The sequence below is a fragment of the Pantherophis guttatus genome, chromosome 3 (assembly GCF_059756535.1).
Source record: "Pantherophis guttatus breed Tessera chromosome 3, ASM5975653v1, whole genome shotgun sequence".
In the NCBI taxonomy this organism is placed as follows: Eukaryota; Metazoa; Chordata; class Lepidosauria; order Squamata; family Colubridae; genus Pantherophis; species Pantherophis guttatus.
This window is the reverse complement of record NC_142065.1, coordinates 38,450,599-38,477,663: the sequence shown is the minus strand read 5'-3', so window position 1 is coordinate 38,477,663 and position 27,065 is coordinate 38,450,599. Positions and strand designations below refer to the sequence as shown.

The following is a 27,065-nucleotide window of genomic DNA, read 5'->3' as shown; positions in this document are numbered from 1 at the left end:
AGCAAATCAATGGATGAATTAATGAATAACATTCCTAGTATCTGAAAAAAGAATTCTGACCTGTATTTATTTGTAGAAATTTACTTAAATTGTGACTACATAAGGTATCTTATCTCTTATTGTGAACCCCAGCCTCTACCCTGGAAATCTTGTTGCATATATGATAATTAAATCCTCTGCAATATATTTTCCCTTTTGATTACTATCATCAGTCTTAAAAACTAGAAAATGATATAGTTAAATACATAGAATAAAGAAATTAGATCATCTACCGCAAGTAAACCATATTACAGCAGGAGACAATTTGCAGTAGATAATTAGGTAATTATTATTATAGGATTTCCTAATCATTCTCATTACATTTAAGCATATGAAGAAACTTACAAGTCAGGCAACTAATCTGTTTAGCTCTGTGTTACCTATTTTGCTTGAAAAACTTTCCAAATAAATCATTTACCAGGATATTATATTATATACAGTTTACAAGGTGTCCCAATAATTGAAGTTCAATGCTCTGCAATCTTCTCTACCAAGATAAACTGAGATTTAGTATTAATATTTTAAACATCACAAGAGTCAGTGTAGTACAGTGTATCACAAGAGTCATATACATCTGAATTGGTGTGATGTAGGAAACTATATTATGACTTAAAAGTCTGTAGAGATTTTTTTTAAAAAAAATTAATGTGAGCATGCTTGATGTAAAACTGGGAACTTTGGGTCTATTGCTCCCAAAGTATCAAACTGACTAGCACTATTGATACAACTGCACATGTATAACTAAGACTGATAATTTAATCTACTCTTTCTCATTCCTAGTATACAGCAAGACATGAAAGCTTTGGTAATCCAAAGGCATGATCAGCAGAAGTCATTACCTATGACCCTGCTCGGTGAAGAGTATGGTGTATGGAATATTATGACTTGAAAGAGAAGAGGAATAAATGGCAAAAAGTATGAATTAATGAATACAAGAAAGGAAACTAATACATTGTGCGTCTGTGAAACGAAGAGAAATAGGAATAATGTAGTAGCTATTGATGAAAATAGCATGACATTGTGAGCTACAACAGATAAATTCATGTGGGGAATGGATTGGAATGTGGAACAGACCAGTTTTTGATCAAGGTAGTTCTTGGGAAAAAGGGAAGGGAAGGGAGAAGACTGCAGGGGAAAAAAATAAGTACCAGATAAGAAAAAAAAGTAGTAAAAGACAAATCTCTCAGTGGAATTGATTAATGTTTCATTTATTCAAAACTCAGACATTCTTCATCCATGCACCTGCGTAGTATGCAGATCAGGATAACCATAACAAATTGATAGTGTGACAGTACTTGCAATGACTCAGTAATGAAAATACAGTAATTGCATTCTGAAACAAACCTGGACTGGCTCTCCAGGATATGAAATATACACTTTTTCAAACTTGCTAACTGAGTTACTTAAGTGGAATTAACTGCACTTAACTGATCTACTTAACTGGAGAGGACATGAATGAAACCTAAAGCCATCAGTGTAGGAAGGAAGAAAGGAAGGAAGGAAGGAAGGAAGGAAGGAAGGAAGGAAAGAAAGAAAGAAAGAAAGAAAGAAAGAAAGAAAGAAAGAAAGATGAGCAGCCTTCTTTCTTTCAATGAGATATGAGGGAAAACATTAAATGAAATCCAGCCCTAACATTACCAAACTTTTTTACTCGTCTACCTCTCTCATACTCCCCCCCTAAATACAGCATTTATAATCCTCTTCATTGTGTTATCATGTAAAAAAGAATAGTGTTTTGTCTCTAAATATTGATCGCAGTAATTCACCACTCATTATACAAGAAAACTTGCTAATTTCCTTCATGTGGTCCAAAACTGTCAGAGTATAATTTTTTAATCAGTTTTCCAAATAATCACCATCTCTTTGCAAAAACAAATAAGCTTTAAAAAATAATAGCTCCAAATTGTAACCTGTCATAGAAGTAAAAACAAAATAAATGACCCATTGCTAGGTTGCAAGCTGTAGTCATGTTTATTGCACTTTAATGTTAAAGAAAATTTTTGGTGAGAAAGAAAGACATATTCATTCATTTTTAATGGTTGTCACGTTTAAATAAGACAGAGGAAAATCCCCCAAAGCACAGCCAAATAAATCACTATATCTGCTGTGGGTGAATTCCTGTATCTTTGCCTGAACGTGTTCAGTTGGAAGTCAGTGCATTCTCTGATAACTGACTACCAGCGAAACTATATTTGAACCGGGACAGCAGAAAGAAAATCCCCAATTCTGTGCTTAATACTATTGACTTCAGTGGCATCTATTGCTAGCGCATTATTATTTTGCTTTTGACAAATTTATTATTATGCCAAGAAAGTCTTTTAGAAGCAAACAGGAGTTGTACTTCTAAAATTTGAAACAAAAACAAAAACCAGGAAAGTAAAGTTAGTGAGTTATATAAGGAAGGTATTTTTTAAGGAAGAGGGGAGAAAGAACTGTGACAACTTGAGGTTACAAGAGATGAACTTTGAGTCTTTACTAACAAATCACAAAGGACTAATCACTGGATGGATACCAGTTCACTTAAAAGTTTTGCAAGAACTCAAATACATGATTGACAATCTTATAACAAAAATACGCAATATTCACAAAACATCCTCCTACTAAGAGAATAAATCTGTTTTCTTCACTATTGTTTATGTATTTATTTATTTTCAGTATATATGGCCTGCTTTAGCCCTGATGGGTTGTGGACTCTGTGAATGAGATGGACTGTCTTTACCATAAGCTAAAATACCTACCCTTCCCAAAATAAGAACACATGATCAAGGCTCCTAAGAACTACTGAGGCCTGAAAGAGCGTTCTAGCAAAATTGTTTTTATCTTTCTTATTATAAATAAGCAGAATCTATGGTTAAGAGTACTCCAAAGGCTGAAGGACATGACCAAGGAGATTTGTTGGTGATTCTGTGCCCTTTGAATACCACAAAGCAGGGTACGTATGACAGACCTAGATCACTGGACTAGATGGGTAATTTTTTTCTTGACAAGATATTGCCAGATATTTCTCAGTAGTGTGCTTCACTGGGCTTTAAGGGCAATAGCCAAAACTTTTCTGCAGGCCTGGAGGCACAGTGATAACAAATGCAGGGTCTCAAGGATTAGGATTAGTCTACACTGGTCAGATACTCTCATTAAACTGGCTGCCACATTCTATATGAGCCACAGCTTTGAGTTCATTTCCAACTCAGCCCTCAACACATCCCACAGTAATTCAACCTAGTTGTGATGAAGGTGTGAGATTCCATTGCTAAGAAATTCTGGTCCAAATAGGACACCAACTAAACCTGGATGAAGCCTCCCTACCCTTGCTTCCTTCTACAGGTTGCAGGAGCCAAGAGACCAGGTGATCTGAAACTTACAAGCTACTTTCTTTAGCAGGATAGTGATTCTTACCATAGGAATTACAGAAGCCAAAGAGCAGCTCTGATTTGCCAGGATTTAATCTTATCTTATTTCACCCCAATGAGAACTACAGAGTTTCCCAGAACTAGTTTGGGATTTCTCGGGCATCTTATTTGTGATTTTTTTGTTGTTGTTGTTATGCCTGCACCTACAAGAAAAAGGGAAAATACTGGTTCTGTTAAAACAAGAATTGTAATAGGACTTCCAAACACTAAGTTGTGATGGTGATAACACTGATAACACCACTATGGTATTTTCTATCCGACTGTCAAAAATATTAAGGAATAATTTATATCATTTGTTGATCGTTTAATTATTTTTTTGATTTATATCCCATATTTATAATCAAATAAGTTCTACCAGTAAATATCTTTACTATTTATACAGCATTACTGCCTAAAGTATTTACACCATTTTGGAAGGAAAGATTAATTATGAAAAGTAATTATGCAACACACACATAACAGTTGTCTATGTTTTAAACAGCCTTCAACAATAGCATACAGCTATTACTCCCTAACTATATGAGCTCAATTTTAATAGATGATTTATATATGTTGAAGACAAAATTCTGTCTTAATTGCATTACACAAACTTTGAATAAATTATCAGTAATGAAACAAGTTTTAGGCAAGGTAAATAATTATGGAACACATCATAATCATATTTTACCTTTCAAGGCATCCACTGACATTTTAAAATGTTCACTTTTAAGAACATTGAATAGTGGAAACTTTACTAAGTAATTGTGTAGATAATTTGCTGTTTTAAAATAAACTCCTTGGAGTTCACGTTAATACAATTATGGTTTGGAAACTTGGATACCACATAAAGCAAGTCAGTAAACAGAATGTGGGCTATGATTGTCCACTGTTCTAGCAATTTAATCAGAATATATTCTTACAACACATATTATCCTTTCCAGCTTTGGTTGAATAATCTGGAAAGAGTAATCATGTGGAATTTGATATGGCCACTTGCCAAAGGGCCCCTCTTCCTATAAATCCAGTAATACCATAAAGTCAGAATCTTTGGATAGAGAAGAAAGAATGTGTCCTGGGATACAAATATTTCTTTCTTCATAAAGAAGTTTGTTAAAATGAACACTGACACATACAGATGGAAAAACAGAAACAGAGCAATCCAAGGATATAGTTTTTCTAGATTTTCAAAATATTGTTTGCTACCAACATGTATATATTATTTAAAGTATTTTAAGTTTTTATTGCCTACAAAGTTTGTCTTCATTTGGTAAGAATTTTAACATAAAACATTTAAATTAAGTTTAAAAGATGTCAGACGGCCTCCTTCAATCTGTTGACCCACCATATATGTTGAACTAAACCTCCAAGACTGGACTTTTCACAAACGTTGTTATGATGTCCTTTAGAATGAAAGTACTTTTAAATAATTTCATATTTTAACTACATTTTGAGCTCCATTTTGAAACCCATATCATAATAAATGTCACAAAAGTACATTCAAGGAATATCACAGACATAATTTTATATCTGAGTAAGAGAGTTTAAGACACATATAGACCAACATTTGGCCATGATGGATATCATAGCCCAACACATGGTTGGAGAAGACTGTAGATATAGTAAATGAGTTCACAGAAAAGTAACAAAAACTGACAGTAGTCAGAAAATAAGTTCTATAGACAACAGGGGGAAAGCATAGACAACGGCATGAAAGCAGTTTTCTCCCCAAAGAAAAATAAAGACTTATCTGCCAATCAATCAAATCCAATTAACTTATAAGAGGACAGATTTAAATTAAACTTTCAAAGAAATGTACTAATAACACATGCAATTCACAATAGAGCTGAGTAGTCAGAGGTGCAATGGTACCTTTTATCTGTGGATCTGTTCAAACAGGAGTTGGATGATACTTTTCAGGAATGGGAATTAAACTAAGTGGCCTTTCAACTCCCTCAGTAAATTTAAAATGCAGCCACCTTTTCAGTAACACTGATGTAACCTTACTGATTCCAGTTTGTTTCATCTAATTTAAAAACATTAAAGTCATACAGTACACTCTATGTAAAAATAATGCAAATTGCTCTACAATTTAAACTACTCCTGAGAGCCTTAATCTCTTGCATTAGACACTAAGGTTTGAGAGTCCTAATATGCACGCACACAAGCACTCATGCATGCATGTATGTATGTATGTATATGTATGTGTGTGTGTGTATGGATGGATGGATGGATGGATGGATGTAGGATTAAAGGTTAGGGTTAACCATGCATGTATTTTTCTGGTGTTATCATGAAACACAAAACAAAACTGACATGAAGGAAGAACTCAAACTTGAAAAGAGCAATCCAGTTATTCTTTTGGAGGACTTTGGAGTCAAATGTAGAGTTTATGTACATATCATAAATCAAATAAAAGAATTAGATGGCCATTTTTATTATCTGAGAAGTTGCAATGTAAGAAGAGAGAACAGCATCTTCTTAACTTCAATATGGATTTTCCTGGGATTGTAGCCACTGGAATGACTACAACATTAGCTATGGAAAGACACAGCTTCTTTATAAAAGTATAAGCAGGCAGCCCCTCAGAAATCTCTTCTGTTTGAGCTTTGGATCCTTAGTGCAAATCATCCTAAACACAAGTATTATTTGCTAGAAAGTGCAGAGGGGCAATATTTTCTGTTAAAATATTGTATAAACATCTAGATATCAGAGAGCTCTAAATGCTTCAGAATTCCCTCTAGTACCAGTAATATAGAATTGAATATATCTGTTATAAAACAATATATTTAAATAGATAGTAAAAATTGTTGTTAAATACATTAAATTAAACATTGGAGAGTACAGAGAGACATGGAATAAAGAGCAAGAGTGTCTAATGCTTAATGTCAGTGGAAACCTTTTTAGCAGTCATATCACATTTTCATAGAGTTAAAATCTATACTTCACCCAATTTTTAGAAGTGTAGTGCTCAAAATGCAACTGTATAAGTTCTTGATTTTAATGTGACAACCTTTTGGATAAAATGTTATTTCACGTATTAATTTTGTCCCTGATTTTTTTTAGATATGTGCAATATTTTGAACTATAGAGTATATTAATAGCTGGTAAGAAACAGAAAGTTAATGAAATTGGAAGGTTTTGCTTTTACAATCTACCCAAAAATGTACAAGGTTTGATTGATATTCAGTCTTTGTAAGACTTACAAGAATCTCATGAATCCACGCTGTTTTCTGTATTCAGTTAAGACTTTTATTCCTGGGAAACTTGATTTGAAGACTATTGAGAAATTGGCCCACACTACTATCATTTATGTAAGGGCAGGGTTTTTAAAGTACACTTGGTAAATACAGTTTTGTGATTTTTTTCTTCTATATTTTTCTTTTGCATCTTTTTGCATAGAGAATGTTTAAAAACATAAAAAAGACCCAACATCAATAAAGAAAAGAAACACCAGAACTTCCCTCGTAATTAAATTGCTACCTGTCTTTAATTATTTTGTGATTTTCTTATGAAAAAAAATGTTAATTCCACAACCAAAATACATTTTAGATAACAGAAGCTAATTATTTGCTTAAAGTGTATGCTTAATGCTATTTTAAAGAAGCAATCCAAACGCACCATTAAAAAGCCATGCTAAATTCAGTGGCTTGTCTCAATAAACATGTTGACAACTTCGTGCAAATTCTCTCCTACATATCTTGCTCTTTGACTTTACTCTTACATATGCTATAAAAGTAAAACATTTCTCAAGCTAATGTTTAGATAGTTCACATTGCATTTCAGTTAGAAAGAAATATATATTTAGATTTCACTTGTTAATGTTGTTAATTCAACTAAAACAATTCCAGATTGTTTACGCCTTTATTCATTTACAGACAAAAAAGTTGTAAATTGTATCTCTGTCTAATGTGTCTCTGTTCACAATTAAGCGTCATACACAGTCTCTATTCTATGTCTCATTCTCCAGAGAAAAGGAAATTAATCTTCTATGTGGTTAATACTAAAATATATAAAGTACAGCTGCAAATCATTCAATGAGAAATGAATTAGCTATATTTATGCATTGTGCTAAATTCATCATAGTTTTAAAATCAGAAAAAATCTATAGTAATAAAATGAAAAATGTATAAGTATGAGCATATATTCAGAAAGTTGTATACTTTAAAAAAATCAACTGAATTTTCTGATTTGGGGCTATAAGAATGATGCATTCAAAGTGGTCAGTCTATACAATACTCAAACTCTTGTGTCTGTAACCTTTAACTGGCTGTATCCTAAGGTAGTATTTTTTGAACGATGGCTAACTTAACATAATGTCTCCAACATCTGGACTTGTGACTCCTGAGGGATTAAATTTGGCAAATTGGTGATCATTTCAATGCTGTTGCACTGCCACTCAGAGGTTCAGTACATCGGTTCCACCTTAGCACTCCAGATGGTAGACCAGTTCTACCATTGGCAGCTGGAGAACAGTCAGCTATGGGGAAGCCAGCAGGAGCTTGGAACTTGCTGCCATTTCTACTGGTCATTTTGTTTCTGTTTAGATAAGGAAATATCTATGAAACAATGATCCTGCAAATCACAGGTTGTCTAGTAACACCTTAATATAATGACATTTCAAATATATGAAAATGTTATAAATTAATTATATCTTACAGTTTTATGTTGATATAGATATATGAGAAATATAAATATATAATCCTATTTGTCTAATTCTGAGTGTAAGGAAAAAGAATGAGAAAAATGAAAATTTCCAAGATAAATTGTAGGAGATAAAATGCCAGGAATAACTAATTCCGCAGCTTGATACCGTTTATTAATACCTGTAGGTAGTTCAAAAAGGGATTCAGATACAAAATAAATGTGATGCATTGATCATCATATACAGTTTTTGAATGGCAAACTGCACCACAAACTTCAAAACATAAAGATATATCAAGGTATATCTGCTTCTTTGTCCATGTATCAGATTGGGAAGTGCGCACTGGATATCTTTTCATTAAAGCGAGAAGCAACTAAAAATTCCCCGTCCTTATTTAAGAGACCCTTAAAGATAGTACATACTGATCATGGCACACTGAATATACTACCTGAATAACATAAGTTAAGAAGGAGGGAGGGATGTCAGATTTTAGAATTGTAACAATCGAGTTTAACCTTCTTTTGGAAGTGACAGACTAAAGCATTCTGCCACGGTCTTAGCTAGAGAGGAAATGCTGCCTTTGGTTCCAACTGAATGCCACATATGCCACTGTCAGAGGGCCAAAAAGACACCTGGTTACACAGAGAAGAAATGCCAGAAAGATAATATCAGACAGATGAACTAGTGGTACATCCAACTCAATAGTCACTGTATTGAAACTGACTGAAATGGCAGACTTCCTTTTGCATTCCCCCATTTTTCTCCCAATTAGTTCTGAAAGAACATTTATACATTGTAAAAGCTATAATTTAAACAAATTTTAGAATATTTTTCTTAGCTTAATATTAAGTATCACAGCACAATTTGCTTATTTTCTATTAACAAATAGCTCACTTATTCTCTAAGAACAGCAGTTTTTAGCAAATTTAACTTTCTATTCTGAACCAACCAATAGCTATTTCTTTGTCAGATAAAATCTAATTGGATCAACAGAGTTTATCTCTTAAACTCTAGTTTATTGATATTGCTAAAATCCATGCTATTTGGCTATTTCTTGTTTCCATCAACCATCATGTACAATCTTATATGTTGTCTACTTCTATTTAAGTTTTACTTGTTCAGGAAATTAAAACCAAAATATAGATAAATTTAGCAAGCAAGCAATATTAATGGACAGTCATATGGTGTTTCGGGAAAAAAAATTATCATTTTCTTTTAATTTCCTGAACGCCATTGCATATCTACTTTGTTAGTCTCCCAGGACAAAGCATGGGTATTTCCCCTGCTTCTACCAGTGAATTAATTCTAGAACACAATTTTCAATTTTTAATGTATAATAAAATATTTTTCTCTAAAAAATGAGATATTTAAATGGAAAGAGTTTTTCCCCTGATACTCTATTTTATTATTACAGTTACTCCTTTACTATGAAGAATCACAAGGGTTTCTGGTAGAAGATATAATTGAAAATTAGATCTTATGTATAAACTGAGCCACAACTCAATATATAAACCAAAAACATATCTGCAGAGGTAATCTAGTTTTGGCTTGTTTCAATTTTTTAGCAACATGATTCCATGTATATTTTGGCAGACATAAAATGCATTAATTCTAATGGAATTTAGAATTTGATTGATTTGTTTAATATCTGCTTTAAATGGAAGTTGTTAAGTATGAATTGTTTCAGAAGCATTCATCAGCTTACTACAAAGGGCATATACTGGGTTAGGTGGAGATTTCCAGTAGAGGTCACCATTGCTTTAACAGCAAAGTAGACAAGGGCATTATTTTTATGTTTTTTTTAAAAAGAAAACATGATATGGGAGGGTTATATTTCCCAAGATTGGGCTAACATTATATGATCAAGGCTGTTTTTCATTCTTTCTATGCATGTTAGCTTTTGATTGCTAAGCAAAAATGTTTAGTGATTACAATATGGCCACAAGGCAACAAAATTAAATGATTTAGTTGTAACAAATGCACCTCTTTTCTAGGACTTGTAAAAGTTTATATTAGACTCAGAAGATGAATCTTTGAATATACCTAATTTCAAGTGAAATCTAAACAATAGTACTAATATGCATTCAGATCCACATGAGTATAATTTCCGCAACAATGTAATTATGCATTTTCTATTCATACAGAAGCTACTCTGTCTAAGGGATTAAAGCAAATAAAATGAATGACTTTTTTTCAAGTTACAGTTGCTACTTGTAGTCATATAATAACTTGGTGAAAGCACAACATAGTAGAAGCACCAAAATTTGTGCTGTCCCTTTAGGGCAAGTTCTCTGCATTTCTCAGGTTTTGAACAATTATTATAGTCCTTTGAAAAGGACTGTATTGCTCAATAATGTTTCCAGATGTTCCCCAGATCTTTTAGCAATGATTTAGACATCTGACATTAAGACTAGATTGCCTTTTGTGCATCATTATCCCTGTCATGAGAATGAGATAAGACTTGTAAACTCTTTTTCAAGAAGAGTTCTATGGACCTTAATGACATGATTCTCATTTAAACCATATAAGAAAGCTTCATAAAGCCATAGAAGTTTATTATAATGTATATTAGTTAATTATGCTACACTGAAAACATTGTAATAACAAGGCAACTTTAAGATATCCACAAAAGTGAAGTTCTCACAAGGAAAAGCAATCTTAGTGCATTTTAACAACCAGGAGTTCAAGTGTAATTATGTTTTCATCTGCACTAAGATATTAGACTACATGATTAGCTTAACTAATATAGTTTTCAACTTTCCAAGCAGTGGGTTTGGAAAAACCAGGCTGGTAAGCAAGCACACAACTATTTATAAATTATCTGTGCAAATTTCAGACTGGACAAGGAAACAGGATGTCCACTGGAAACATAAAAAAAAAACACCTAAAATCCATAGGGAATAATAGGAAATGAGAATAGCTACTGACATGACCAAGATTTAATCAATATAAGCCACAAGTGAGTTCCAGTAAAAATAAAGCAGAGTGGATTTTCAGATGCCCTGTCCAGGATGGTCATAGCCAGGAACAGCAATAACTTATACTGCTTTTCTTATTGTTGGTTTTAAAACGGTAGCAAAATTTGTAATCTTCTTGTCTTATTCACAGTATTACATGTATGTGTGCTTTATATTAATTTGTTCACTAATTGACAAAAATGCTGATATTACACACTGATAATGATCAATAGTAGGAAATAGCTATAAGGTTTATGATCAACCTTCCCCCGTCCCAGTGTAGCTATTTGTGAAACTTCTAAGCCACTTTCAGCATCAAAATTTACCCTGAAATGGCACCAGAAACAGTATTGTTTCATTTCTACTCCATCCTGTAGTCTTTCCATCCTCTGGCATAATTCCCTGTTATTGTCAATAGCCATGCTCATCTCCCAGTGATCTCCTACAGACCTTCATATGGTGGCTTTCCTCTTTTCCAGTGGATGTTCTTGTCCTTCATTTTATACATCCTTTGGGAGGAGAAAAAAACACCATAAAAACTTCCGACAGGCTACAAAAACAGAGCAACTTCTCTCAACGGATCGCACCTCTTTCCTCCCTGTCTGGCGTTTCTCTTCTAAAAATACAGCCTGATCATCAAACAAGACACAGTGAGCAGCGCCCTCACTTTCCATCCTTTCGCTACGCAGACAGCAGAGAGTTTTGGGGTGGGGGCGGGGGGGGAGGGAAGAAGGGGGAGAACCTGACTGCAGAAATGCAATCCGACTAGTGTCTGTCTGGTGATTAAAAAGTAGAAAGGACGGGGAGGGGGGCGGCGGCGGTGTGGGGGGGGGGGGTTGCTGCCATTGAAAACGAAGTAAAACCCCTAAAGGGACAAGAGCTGCTTATCCGAGTCCACGTCCAGATGTCTTCCTGGGAGATGTTACAGGAGATGGACTTTCCTGCTGGCAGACCCAACATCTTCCACCAAAATGTTGGCTGCAGCCAACAGGACTAGCTGCTTGAAGTGGCAGGTTCAGAGTTGGCCGGTGCCTCACTAGCACGACCGCCAAGGTTTTTTTTTTCAGCCCTAAGGAAAGAAATCGCGGGAGTCCGCTACTCCCGCCAGGGCGCCCGGTGCCCGGACTTTCTCCCTCGCAAACGCCGGCGGGCTCAACTTACCTCAGCGCTGCGGCCGCGGGCAGGTGGAGAGAGACCCCCTAGGGGCTGCTGCTGCCGCTGGACGCGCCGTTGCCCAGCCCGCCGGGGATCCTAACGCGCCTTGCTCCGTGGCCGCTTTCCCGACGCACCCCAGCCATTCACTTTCACACGGCCGCCGCAGCCTCATTCGGAACTCGCTCCGCTCTGCCTGGGTCCTAGCGCCATAAAACGCGCGTCCGGGGAGAGCTGCGCGGAGTCGCCCGGGCGCCGAACGGGGAGCCTGTCTGACTCCTCGAGGAAAGCTTTGGTCGCGGACCGAGGCCGCCCGAGCAGGCTCTTCCCGCTGCTCGGCGGGGCTTCCTTTGCTTCGCTCCGGAGGCACGCGCTCAAATCCCGTCTCCTGAGGAGGATTAGTGGAAATGTGAGCCACGACTCCGGAGCCTTCCAATTTCTGAGCGAGGGAGGAGGCTGGACCCCAGGAGAACCCCCCGCCCCCTGCCATCCCCTGCCGGCCAGCGGGCGGGTCTTTGGCATTGGCCTGGTGTGAAGAGCAGTTCAAGCGTGCACTTGGAGGAGAGTCCGAAGTTTGTCTCCCTCTTGGTCACGTCTGATTCAAGGGACCGGTTAGGATTCGAAACAGCGCCGAACGAAACGCGAAATCATCCAGTTACTAAATCTCCAGCTGAATCTCCAGGCTTTAATAACGGTCGCCGGGAGTCACGTCGAAGGATCTCGCCGGTCTCGAGGAGTCTCGAGTAGCAGGGAATTCGGGCTGGTTTTGTTTTGTTTTGTTTTTTTTTTTTTTAAAGTGGCGCTGAGGCAAAAAAAAAAAAAAGAAGAAGATTCGGCAGTATTGACTAAAATGGGAAGAAATGACTCGGCAAACCGACTGAATCCAATCGAGGGCGAAAAGCGCTTTTGGAAGTCCCTACGATTTGAACCGAATTCCAGCTGAATGGCATTTCGACGTGGTCCGGAATTCTTAGGCATAATTGCCGAACCGGTTTCCAGATGGGTAACAAGCTTACAGTCTTGCGGTCAAAATAGTAGAGACGCGTTTAGACACTGCAGCGAATCCTGATATGATTTGCTACTTGGTAGCTTAGCGTGTTGTTCAAATCAAACCAAGGTTCGCTAGTATATATTGCGTGAAAGGCTTGTGGCATCCAAAAGAGCAGAACTGTGGATAATAGTTGACTTCAGGAAATACATAAAACATTAACCTGAGATGTCCTCAACCATGACCTGGATGTCTGAGAATCTCCACCTGATATATATATATATATAGATATATACCCATTCTTGGAGGAAAAGGGGGGATAGGGAGACAGTAATAAAAGAAAATGCTGAGACCTCAGGAAAATCACCATCCCAGTCTTGCATCAAAGAATGCAAAGAGCGCTCTTTAAAAGCCAGTTCACACCCCACAGTGTATTTAGTATCTCACAATAGCAAATTATGTGATCAGATACCAGTAACAAAGCCGGCTATCATTCCTTCATGTAATAATAAAGCATCGGCAAAACTGTTAAAGAGAACATCCCTCTACCATTCCATAGAGGCTACTGGATGCTTTTTAGGTCTGATGCAGCTTTTTCCAAAGAGGATGCCCTGCAGACTATATGATTCAGTCTATATGACTCAGGTCCCTGAATTCTTAGGCCAGCAGAGCTATTGCTTGATCCATCTGGTAGCATCAGGATGAGAGAAGGTTGGCCTATTTGCCATTGAAAATCTCAATCTCTCCCATGTCTGTCATAATACCAGGGCTACCAGATTATTACAAGATAAGGACCAGGCCAGTGGTGACAGTCATCAGTAGACACTGGTGTCTAAGAGTTCTCTGGATTGTCAAATGGTATCGCTCTTGCATGGAGCCTCAAATATGGAGCATTTTTTGGTTATTTTTAAAATGATTTTTTAATTTATATATTAAATATATATTATATATTTTAATTTATATATTAATTTATATATTAAATCATTTTTAAAATGATTTTTAATTTATATATTTATATATTTATATATTTAATTTATATATTAATTTATATATTAAAAAATTAAATTAATTTTTTAATTTATATATATTTAATTTATATATTAAATATATAAATTTATAAATATTATATTTATATATTTATATATTAAATGGCTGGCCAAGTCGCCGACAGTGACTTGTTTCATCAACTATACCAAAAGATGTTTAATATTAAATGAGCGGTCTCTTCTTTCATAGATTACATCTCCAAAATATTTTTTTTTACAAATTTCTTGTGTGACAACTATAGAGAAAATAGAAGGATAATGTTGAAATGCTGTGGAAATGATCCATAATACAAGTAATGGGAAAAGACAGCTGACAATAACTAGATGTGCAAACAGAAGAAACGGTATATAAGGAAATCTTGACTAGAACAAAATAAACTATGAACTCTCTTGCTTTAGAGCAGACAGCCCTCAGTTCCCAATCACAAATATTCATAATCTAATTTAACATTTCTGATTCCATCCAGCAGAGGGCAGAATTTTGAGATATGGACCATCATTGTTAACCAGACTACAAAAGATAATTTAGGGTTCAGCATGTATCTTCTTACCAAACAGTTAATTGAACTAAGTGGCATTTCCTTCCTTTTCTCCCTTATATCAGAGGTCCTTTTATTAGTGCTGATGATAATGTTATACACAGTAATTACGAATTTAAGCTTTATTTCTATTGATTCCTGTTCCTACTTTCCTACATGTCATTTGTATGTTCTCTCCACCAACAATACACAACTGTAAAGTTACAGTATGATTAGACATTGTTTTATGCAAAACTTTGGAATGAATTGTTAAGCAATTGGGTTTGTAATCAAGCAGGGGAAAAATATTACTTGTCAGGACATGCCAAAGCCAACTGGTTTCCTTTTTGTGATAAAGTATCAATTAAGTTAACCAAGGAATGTGGTAGACATATACTCTTCATTAGAGCATTTAATAGTCTCCCACAAAACCTATTAGAAAAAGACGTAGGTTGGAGTGGGCTGTGCTATCAGTAGCTGGAACAACTCCATCATCATGCAATTATCTTGGCAACATTATCAAAAGAGGTTTGCCATTAGTTTCTTCCTAGGGCTGAGAGAATGTGATTGGCCCAAAGTCATCCAGCGCATAATCTTCCAGTTTCTACCTAATGCCTTTAACCACCACATCAAACTGGCTCTCATCACCTCAGAGACTAATACACTTCTCACCACATAAACTTCTATATATGATAATATTGGACTTTCAGATTTTATAAACCTTTTTATTTTTATTGTAGAAGTTGTAAAGTCTCCCATTCCAGAAGCTCATTAATTGCTAATCCTTATGTGAATGCTGCATATATTTTTAGCTATCATATGTTTTGACAGCTTGAATGGACAATTAGTTCTAAGGGGTGGTGTCCACTAGGCTTCCAAGTCCAATCAAACATGCTTGGACCACTTCCTCCAGGTAGAATTTGCCCAGTCTGTGTTAACATATAAGGAGTGAATGCTTACTACCTTCCCTATGAGATGTCAAGGGAATATAGGCCCAGAGACAGTCCTTCTACCAACCTGCCTTCCATTGAGGATCTGAACACTACATGAGTCAAAAAGAGGACTGTGAAAATATCTACAGATCCCTCACATCCTGGACATAAATTGTTTCAACTTCTACCTTCAAAACGATGCTATAGAGCACTGCACACCAGAACAACTAGATACAAGGACAGTTTTTTCCCGAATGCCTTCACTCTACTTAACAATTAATTCCCACAACACTGTCAAATAATTTACTCTGTATTACAATTATTCTTCTCTTCCTTACTAGTATCTATCTCTTTCCACTTATTACTATAACCATGTTTCTTATATCTTTCAATTTATATTGTTTTTATTTGTTTCCTAGTACGATTTGATAGCTTATTAGTATCTTTTTATTCTTGATAAATGTATTTTATTCTTCTTATGTACACTGAGAGCATATACACCAAAGACAAATTCCTTGTGTGTCCAATCACGCTTTGCCAATAAAGAATTCTATTCTATAAATAAAGAATTCTTTTTTATTCTACAGTGCCCAGTGCTGTAGTATACCTTCTCCTTGGTACTGGTCTTGGGCAAGGCAATCAAGACAGTACTTTTGAATGTGGGAGCTCTTTATGATTGGCTTGCCATATTTATTCATATTTGTATGGTTTTTGATGAATGGTTCATATAGTTCAGTGGTGGGTTGCTACCGGTTCACCCCGGGTCGGGCGAACTGGTAGTGGTGGCGGCGGGAGGCTGCACCCACCCTCCCAAATGTCTCTGTGCATGCGCACGAGCAAACCTGTAGCAGCCGAAATTGAAACCCACTACTGATATAGTTGCTTCAACTAGGTGGTATAAGAATAATTATTCTATTCTATAGAATAGGCCCCAATATTCCTGGCCTTCCAGAAGACCCTGAAGAGCTTTTTTTCCTTTTTTTCTCTGCACTTTTTTACTTTTTCTTCTTTAATTTAAAAATTCTTCTTAGTCTGTATTAGTCTTTTATCTTTGCATTTTCTAACCCCAATTCTCCATTTTAAAACACTGCATCTTGTCAATCAGTCATACCCAGCAATAATTCCTTAAGCTTCATTGTTATATTGTTTTATTCATTCTGCCTCACATTAAAATTCCTGCCATATAAGTTCAACTTAACTGGCATAATCAAAGCATCAGTTCTCTCATTTTTTTAAATAAGAGGTTACAACCCAGTCAAGGCCATGTTTAATAATACTCTGAATGGGTGAATCCAGTGCCTTAGTAGGACAATGTGTTTCCCTTCATAGAAGAAAAATGGAGTTATATATTTTCCATTGATAGTACTACTGTATCATAAATATATAGAGAAAAAATTGGATAATATTTGAAATGAAATAATGGTCAGCTTTCTCTGTTTTTAATTGGAATGACCTCAAAACAATTAGCAAGCAAAGTATTCATTGACCTAGATAGACAGTAATTGTACTTCGCAAACATGCAAAGGCCTGGAGTCACATAGGTCCTTGGTAGCAACAACTGATTGTCACTTAGCTACTGAGTGTCATTTATGGTGATGCAGCTCAGAACTGATTACTCTTTCAAATATAAACCACATTGGGAAATCAGACATAAATCAGCAGCAGAAAAGATGAAAGACCTGAAATTTGCATTGCCTGTGCTTTAAGTTTCAAGGTGGCTGTTAAAATCCAGGGAAAGCCAAGTATTCTATACAATTATAAAAATTTGAGTGTATCATCTTTGAGATCAGTACTGTTTTTGGGAAAGAAAGGGAAGGGGGGAGGGAGGGAGGGAGAGAGGGAGGGAGGGAGGGAGGGAGGAAGGAAGGAAGGCTGTGTAACCTGCAAAGATCAATAATCCAGGTTTCATAGTTGTGTTGCAATTATACAAACCACAGAGTAACATTCCTAAATGAATCTTTCAAACACTTTCCTCTAACATTCACCAGTTCAGCTGATCTCATTAGTATTCCATTATGCAAGTTTCTGGCAGGCTAATCATGACAGATGTTGTTCTGCTGTTTATTCTCTGCACAGAGCAATTTTGTTATCAAATTGTTATTTTAATTAATAGAAAAAAATCCCCAAGAAGGATGTATAAGGGTTGTTTTTTCAAAACGATCAGCTTAAGCAGTTACATTGCACATTGGAAGTGCAGGATAGGTGTTTTATAATGATGATACGTGAGCTGAATTTGCCATTTGAATATTCTTCATTTGTATTGTTACATGGTCTGCCGGGTCTGAAGGCAAGAATGTACATCAGGTATCTATTGGGTGGCTCTTTCTTTGACCTCTGCTTGAATGCTTAAATAAAGTACTTCCATACAATCATTCAAGAAAACCTTTTTGCTGACGATTGTTCACTCCTGGCACACAAAGACAGTGATCTATAGTTGATAATGAAACAATTCTCAGATGCTGTTGTGCTCTTCAACCCGACTATCATCCTGAATGAGACTAAAGTACTTTACCAGCCCATGCCAAATACCAAGCTCATAGAATGAAAATTCACCGATGACACCCAGCTGACAAATTAGACAACTTCAAATACTTGAGAAATGAGGAGTCTTTGGACAAAAAAGTTAACTTGAGAATCAGCAAGTCCAGCCAGGTCCTGAGGCCAGCCAGGTCCTGAGGCAGCTGAGTACTAGAGTGCTGGATCAATACAACATCCATATCTTCATAAAACTGAAAAGAGTTATGGTTATCCTTCTTTCTTAAATGGAACTGAGTCCTGAACTTTGCACCAAAGACACATCAAACAACTGGAGAAATTTCAAGCAAGACCATGTCACCAACCTGGAGGTGTCAGAGTAGGTAGAGTCCACAAGCATTGAGTCCCTGGTTATCAGGGACAAGATAAGGTGAGTGGGATGCATCATCAGAATGGATGACCACCATATGTCTTGCGAGTCCCTCGGGAGAAGGGCGGTATACAAATATAATAATATAATATAAAATAATAATATAATAAACAGTTGCTCTGTAGTGCACTGAAATCTGATGGCCTTGAGGCTACTTGTTACAAAGATGCTGTGAAAGAAACTCTATGCCACTATGATAGCCAACCAAGGAAACTAAAAGCTGTGACTGCTGACAGAACCTGTTGGCAAACCCTGTGAAGCCTCTGCCAGCTTTGATGAAGGCACCACTAAAAACTAATAGAAAAAGTGAGCAGCATCACAGAATAACACCCAGAGGCTTCTGGTTCCCTCATGCTAGGATCTGAATTTCCAGATTGGCACTTTAGAGAACTCTGTCTATATGTCATGTTGCATCATGGTTTTTAATAATTAAAATGATTTGTTTAATTGGTAATTCTTATTGATTAATACCATTAGAGTTTGTTTTTAGGTATTTTGCAAACGGGGCTTGCCATCATTCTTAACAGGATGGGTCCTGTTTTTTCCTGCAAAGGGCATGACGTGAAAAAAAATTGCTTACTAGACCCATTTTATTTTCTCCCTAAGTATTTATTTCTACACTACACAAGCGACTGAAATGGAGTCTATGATAACAGAATTTACAACATTGTTTGGGGACATAATCTCATTCTGAGGATGATATCCATTCTGCAATCTGAAGAAGATCCAATAAACAACTCAGCATTAACCTGCACACACACACATACTTTGCATTTTTTCTCCCCTAATTAATCATCCATAAATTAATAAATGTATATACTCTCTTTTCTTATGTCAATATTACCTATGTCCAAAGCACTGTTGCCGATATCTGTTCAATAAAATAGTCCTCAAGCAATTTCTTAAGCAATATACATGTCAAAGTCCAATTTAGAAGCTGCAATCTTAATAGAACAAGTCTTTACAGGGATTAATACTTAATTTATATGCTAATTTATCCAGGGTCCAGGGTCTTAAAATATTTCTGATTACTTGTAGAAAGGCATACATAGATATCCATTTAGTTTAAGCCATACAATAATTTTAATTCCTAGAAGTATATGAAGCAGTGCCCCCCTCCCCCCCCGAATGAAATGCTAGGAAAAAAATAGCTGGGACCTGGAGCTAGCCAGCAGAGATTTTGAGGTTATGACAATATAATAAAATTGTTCTATTAGATGATGAATTATCTGCTTTGTGTTCTTTTAACTGTTGATGGAGAACAGAACAGGGTCTGAGGAAAATTCAGAACATAGGTGGATACTGTGTTCTGTATGCTACTCCTGATGTTATTGTATTACAACTGCCAACATTTTTCACCATTGGCTATCTTTTTAGGGGTGCTAGAAATTGTAGGTTAGCAACTTATATACTGCTGTAGATTGTCAGTTTACAATAGAAGGCCTATGTAAATGCTCTTTGTCCTCAAAGTAATCTTGGTTAGTTTTCAGCACAGACATTTCTGACACATAAATATTCCTAGATTCGAGAACTGTTGCTTAGAAATGTAATTTTTTTTAAAAAAGATTCTAGAATAGATTCTACTCTACAAGCTTAGTCCATCATTTTTTTTTAAATCTCTGGGGACAACTATGCATGAAGAAAATGGATGTTAAAGATGGTGGATGCATGTCACTTGGCTTAAAAGATCCATTTATGTGTCCTTCCGCCCAGGCCGGTGAGTGAGAAAAACGTGTTTCAAGGTTATGCTTTTTTCCTCCTCAAGGCAAGAATTCATGCAGTATGAATTAAGCTTTTTCAGGAAGACATCAGAAGATTGTACAAGTAGTATTGGAAACTGCAAGGAGGGTTGTGTGTGAAATATAGAGTGGACTGGACTGAATTAGGAATGACTGAGGAACCAATAAGGTATGAAGCATTACCACAGCTTTACACAGGAGATGCCATCCAGAAGTATTTCAATGGCAACAAATAGGATTTCCAGCTAGCATATATGAACAAAGGGTGATAGCATCAAGGTGAAGAAACCTTGGGCGTCTGTGTGCTATTAGTCAATTGCCTCTAATTGTTGTGATTTTAAGGGCTCTCATTCCATTAAGATGACAGCTTTTCTATATTTATCTCTTCATATGTTTACTGTGCTATTTGGTTCTGTATTTTCTATGTTACTGCTACTGATTATGCTTTAAATAAATATTCTGCTCAAAAAAATAAAGGGAACACAAGCAGAAGACATCCGAGATCTGAATGAATGAAATAGCCTTATTAAATACTTTGTTCTTTATATACAGTAGTTTATACACTGCTCAAACAACTAAAGGGAACACAAAACTACTGTATGTAACGAACAAAGTATTTAATAAGGCTATTTCATTCATTCAGATCTCGGATGTCTTCTGCTTGTGTTCTCTTTATTTTTTTGAGCAGTGTACTTTAAATATTTATTTGATCATCCACCACAAAAACGTAAGGTACTTTGCAGTTTAAACATATAACAGGCAATATTTAAAAAGCAGGCAAGACCAGGCAACAAATGAAGCGGGAACAGTATGGTTAATTTTAAAGATTTGGAGAAGTAGGCTATGGAAAAGAGCCCAGACAAGTAGAATATCCAAGACACCTTAATTATGGTAAAGATTAAAAGAACAAAAGAAATCCAAGAGTATGTTAATGGCACGTAACTGCAATAACATTTCCAAAATGTTTCATGTGAAGTCAGGAAAATTTTAAACAAATTTGATTTGGGGAAAGTTGGGTTTATTCCAGGACACGCACTGCAGTGCTTGAAAAACATGGGTAGCGTAGCATCGTACAGTTCATCTCTTTTATAGGGACATCTGTGTTGCAAAGAAAGCAAATTACTTTGAAACACGCTGTATTAGTTAAAACTTTTCAATGGACTTTGATATCCACAGCAAACACTTTACATAATACAGTCATGTTATAGTATGCCAGCAGTAAGGGATTCTGTTTACATCTGTCCTTTTTGTGAATAACTAGGTATTTGGTGCAGCATTTATCAAGATTAACCAAGGTAGTTTCAATTAAAAGTTTAATTGAGTTATGAAGGACAGCGTTATGTATGTTTGCCTTGCTTTTGTTTTTAAACGAGGCAGTACTGGATGCTCTTTTACAAAGGTTTGGCTGGTTTATATGGAATAATTTTTGTTTCTTTGTTTTACTTTTTTTAAAACTGTTTTTTGGTACAGTTCTTTTGTCACCCTACAAGGAACTGGGACATCCTGGAAGGGTTTCTGTATTTTAGAATGTCAACTTATAAGGATTTAAAAATAATAATAATACAGAAATAAAAGGAGATGCAGTCTCTGCACGTGAATAAAACCAGATATCATTAGGCAGAATGAAATATTTTTGGGGTGTGAGCAGGGGTGAAATGCTCCCGGTTCGGACCGGATTGCCCAATCCGGTAGCGATGGAGGTGGGTGGTTCGGAGAACTGGTTGCAAAAATTCCTGTCCCCCCCCCATGTCCAGCTGAGCCGCACAATCATCAGAGGTTTTTAAAAAACTTTTATAAGCATTTTTTCTACAACCTCTTTGGCCAAAAAAATGCTTTTAAAAGTTAAAAAAAAAAAGCGCTTCCGATGATCGCATGGCTCAGCTGGGATCGTCAGAGGCTTTTAAAAGGTTGTAGAGGTTGTAGAAAAATGTTTTTAAAAGTAAAAAAAAAAGTTGGCCATGCCCACCAGTCACATTACACCCCCCTCCCCCACCAAGCCATGCCCACAGAACCGGTAGTAACAAATTTTACATTTCACTACTGGGTGTGAGGTAATGTTAGTTTATCATTATTGTTGAATTTTCACTATGAGAGAAACATGCACATGTTTGTGAGCTTTCTTTTTTATGTATCAAAGTAGTTGTTGACATAGTGAGTCATTATGAAGGCTTGGATAATATTCGGCTTGCTATTTGCATGGGAAACCACCAGAAAATACCAGGTCTGTAGGGCAGATTGGGAAGTAAAAAGACATCCAGGAAGAATCCATACATTCATATGGCAGCAGAAAAGATGATGTTACTAAGATCAAGCTGAGCTTGAAGGAGATTATTTTACTATAAATTGCTCAGCCTCAGGATACAAAATGTCTTGGGCAGGACCTGAATTTCCTTCCTGATTTCATGGCTTGAAAATTACAGTATTATCACTGGAAGTGCTGCCAAAATCAAATCAAATCAAATCAAATCAAATTTGAATGCCAATATTAATATTGTTGCTCTTAATTCCCATTATCTAATTTTGCTAAATGTTCAATTTGTTTGTTCAAAATTAGCCTTAGTCAACTTAGCCAGTTTACATAAAACATTTCCTTTTTCTTTGACCAGACCTAGCAATCTGGCTAGAACTACTAGCTTTACTTAGTTAAGTAGAGACAGATAGGGAGATTTCTCTTTCTCTCTGTTGGTTGGGCAGATGGTATGGCTAGTTGTGGTGGTGGGATTCAGCCGGTTCGCACAGATTCAACTGAAATGGTTGTTAATTTTTGCGTAGTTCAGCGAATCGGTTGATCTCACCCACCGGGGCTGCCATTCAGGGTGGGGAAGCTGCAGGGGCATGACTGGGAGCCACACTGATCAGGTGGGGAGCAGCAAAAGGACCAGTCACACTGATCAGCTGGGAGCCCCCCCCCCCCACGGCCTGTTTTTGGCCTGGACGACATCCTGCAAAATCCTATAACAACCACCAATTCCTTACTAACCTTCTTTTCAGCTCCATTCTCTGGCATGCAGAGCAACAAAAGAAGACCATGTGACTACCAGTTTAAAAAAAGTTCAGTCAGACTTTCCAACTTCGTGAGATCTTTCCCCTCCCCCAAGAAGTGGAAGGTCTGACTGAACTTTTTTTAACTCTCCATCTCTGAAGTTTACGTGGTGCTTTCTTGTCTGCTAATCTTTGCGGAAAGATAGCAGTTGCTTGTCTGGGAGCTGCAAAACTATCCTTCTGCTTCATTTGAAAGTAATGTGGTATACAGTAGAGGATATAAGTAGGCCTTGATTTATTATTACAATTGGGACCAAAAGTTGTCTTGCTAAGTGATGTAGTCATTAAGTGAATTGCACTCAATTTTATAATCTTTTTGGCCACAATTGTTAAGCGAATGATGCAGTTATTAAGGGAAACTTGGCTTCCCTTATTATTTGTCACATAACCCTGGGATGCTGCAGCTGGTTGCCAAGCTCCCGAATACATGTCAGTAGCCAAACTCCTGAATGTTGATCATTGACTAGGACGCTGTGATGGTCATATGTGTGAGGACTAGTTGTAAGTCATTTTTTTCCAGCACCTTCGTAACTTTAAACAGTCATTAAATGAATGAGGACTAAGACGAGGACTACCTATACTGGATTATGATTAGGAAGATCCTAATTCAATTCCTATCCGTAGCTCTGGAAACTCTCACAACATTATTCTCAAAGTCCTGCTGGATATTTCATCCTCCCCCTGTGAGCCAAAAAACCTTAGGTCAAAGATACAGACTCTACTGTTCTGAGAGGGAGGAGGGAAAACAAGCTACAATCCTGCATTTTCCAGAAATGCTGTATGTCATTTAGATCTCCAACCCTGAGTAATAGTAAATAAGCCCTAAGCAGAAGCAGCAGACTGGTGTAGTGGGGGCGAAAGGGGATGGTTCCATGTGAGTGGCCAGCAAGTGCACACAGTGCACTTCCACAGTTCATGCAGTTCCACTTCATGCAGTTCCATTTGAGTGACTGGCATGCACATGCGTGCCTGCTGCTCATGGAAATGGAGTGCATGAGCACATGTTCACCCATTGCTCATGCATGCTTGCCTGCCATTTCTGTGGCCCTGTTGCAAACAGCTCACATCCACACTAGTGGGCCGCAGCCCAAAGGTTGGGGATCCCTGATCTACAGGGACTTTGAAAATAGGGCTCTAGTGAAACTGTTTATTTTAGACTCTTCTGCTCTCTGTATTATTGCTGCATTGAAACATATTCTGGTTTCCTAGATTCCACTCTTGCAGGTCTGAACAATGCTTCTGTTTCATCCTCATACAGTAGATACAGATATTGTAGTTTCCAGATTTTCATTGATCTACTGACTGAATATTATTGTTCTGCTGAAAAATATGACATTGAGTGACATTATGCCAATCAATATATTCAGCCAAACTTAACTCACCTCTGAGAAACAGTGGAGTAGAGGTGCTATGAATACTACCTTTAGCTGTTATAGAAGGGCAGACAATGAAATAATAAATGAGTAAATGAATGCATTTAAAAACAGTCAGCTAGACAAATAAACATGCTCAGAAAGAAACGTAGCCCTACTCGGAGCAAGAAGTTTCCAATTATGGCATTATTTCTTAAAAGGCTCATTGTTGCATTCTGCCTCTCTGTTGTTCAATACATTCATTCACTCACTCACTCACTCATTCATTCATTCATTCAGTCAGTCAGTCAGTCAGTCAGTCAGTCAGTCAGTTTGTACCTCATGTTTCTATTCTGGTGAGTGTTAAAATGACTAATGTAATGTAGTAAATAAAAACAGAATTGTTTAGAATTTAAATCATATGTTAATGGCGGAAACTTTTAGTTAAACACTTCTATTCTATATTGCCAGTTTATTAGTCTAGAAATAAATACTTGCTTTTTACTTTTTTAATCACCGTATTAAGGTTCTGGAAATACTATTTCTCACGCTCAGGGGAGGCAATGTTGGAAGTTGTGCAGTGGAAGCAAGGCAGACCGAGGGTATGAACTATCAGAAGATTTTCAGAAGGGGAGATTGGAGTCATTGTCCTTCATTCCCACAGGCTTAGTTATGCTGCTGCAGAATGGAACTCAACTCTGTATGTGCAGCAATTTTTAAGCCCCTTCTTTTTACTTCCTTCTCCATATTCACTCTAGTGTTTTAGAAAAATCTCCAGAAATATCAAATCGAGTTGTGGAAGGAATTGGGAAATTAGCAGACGTATTTGATTCATGAGACAAAATATTTCATGTTGCTGTAGCTTTTGGATTCCATTCCATGTTTATGGAAGTTCACAAAAATTCATCCATGTCCTTTTTTCATGTTCAGAAGTTAATCTATTTAAAATACTGGAATAAATAGCACATACTTCTTCTTGATCCTTTTGGGAGCAAAACCAAAGCTAGGGATAAATTGCTGTATATGTACTCTGGGCATTAAACTAAAACAAGTACTGACCTTGTTGACAGTACTGTCCGTAATGAACTAGAGCAAAGGAAAGCAGCAAGTAAATAACTAGGTTCACACATTATATTAAACCTTAATTTGGTTTCTTTGTTTTTGCCTTAGTTTATGTAATCTCATTTATAAGAGACAGTAAGTTTGCCTGACTTGAGAACTTATTACTTTAGTGAACTGCACAAACCAAACAAATCAGATAGATAGATAGATAGATAGATAGATAGATAGATAGAGTAGATAGAGGAGAGAGAGAGAGAGAGAGAGAGAGAGAGAGAGAGAGGGAGGGAGGGAGGGAGAGAGAAATGTAGGATAGAATCATAGAAAGGTATCTTCCATATCATCCATTCATTAGGTCCTATACTTCACTCTTTGGTATAGTTTATAATATTATAAAGACCCAATAAAATCTTTTACTTATTTTAGATATTTTGAAGTCTCTCACTACCTTTGTTAACATTGGTTTTGATTTTTGTATCATAAAAATTAGTTTAGAGAGTTATCTGATCAATGACACCTTTTTATGTCACTGAATCAATAATTTCTCACTCCTATGCTCTCTTTTTCACTGGCTTTTCCTTTCATCTGACTCCTGTCTGAGGGCTATACGAAGTTTAAGCAATGCATAGCTTTCCCCTCTTCATACTTTTCACATACCTTTGCCATATTGAAAGTTTTTCTTCTGATAATCTTTTAAACTCTGTCCCAAATGCAGGAGATTTCTTGGATGTTTTGTCTTCAAAAGTTTGATTCATTCTACTTGTCACTAACCACATGCCAGGTGTAACCAATTCCTGTCCTTGTAAATGTTAGCAGACAAGGTTGACTGATTCTTACATATAACACAGTTCTCATAGATGTCCACTATACTTTCTATTTACAGTACTATTTCTAAAAATACTTCCATCCTATTTTCAACTAGAATCATAAATGATTAGAATTAATATTTAATTAGTAACCTGATCATTATAACCAGAAGCTAGTTAACCTTTCATAATTACATTATGTTCTAGATTCCAAAAAAATATTCAAAAGCAGATTCAGCCAAACACATTGTACTGATCTAAAACCTAATTTTAGATCAGTACCTCTTGAATTATCCAACTTTCTCATTATTTACATCTTGTATGTAAATATCCTGCCTCCCAACTAGAGATATGTCATTTGTTTCTCTTTCTTATTGTACACACCAGAGTTTATAAATATTATTTACATTGCAGTTATGGTTCCACCATTTAGTCTGGATTCTACATTTGAAATGTCAAATGAGTAGCAATCCTGCCTGGCAGTTAACCTGAGAATTACAAT

At 36.4% G+C, this 27,065-nt stretch overlaps 1 protein-coding gene across 1 annotated transcript in view; it reads right to left on the bottom strand.

Moving 5' to 3' along the window:
* NGF (nerve growth factor) overlaps nt 1-12,622 on the bottom strand; it is a 66,038-nt gene extending 53,416 nt beyond the window's left edge. The window contains exon 1 of the mRNA XM_034414235.3: nt 12,186-12,622. The gene's annotated coding sequence lies outside the window, so the exon portion shown is untranslated. The remainder of the gene's footprint in view (nt 1-12,185) is intronic.
* Nucleotides 12,623-27,065: the final 14,443 nt, after the last annotated feature.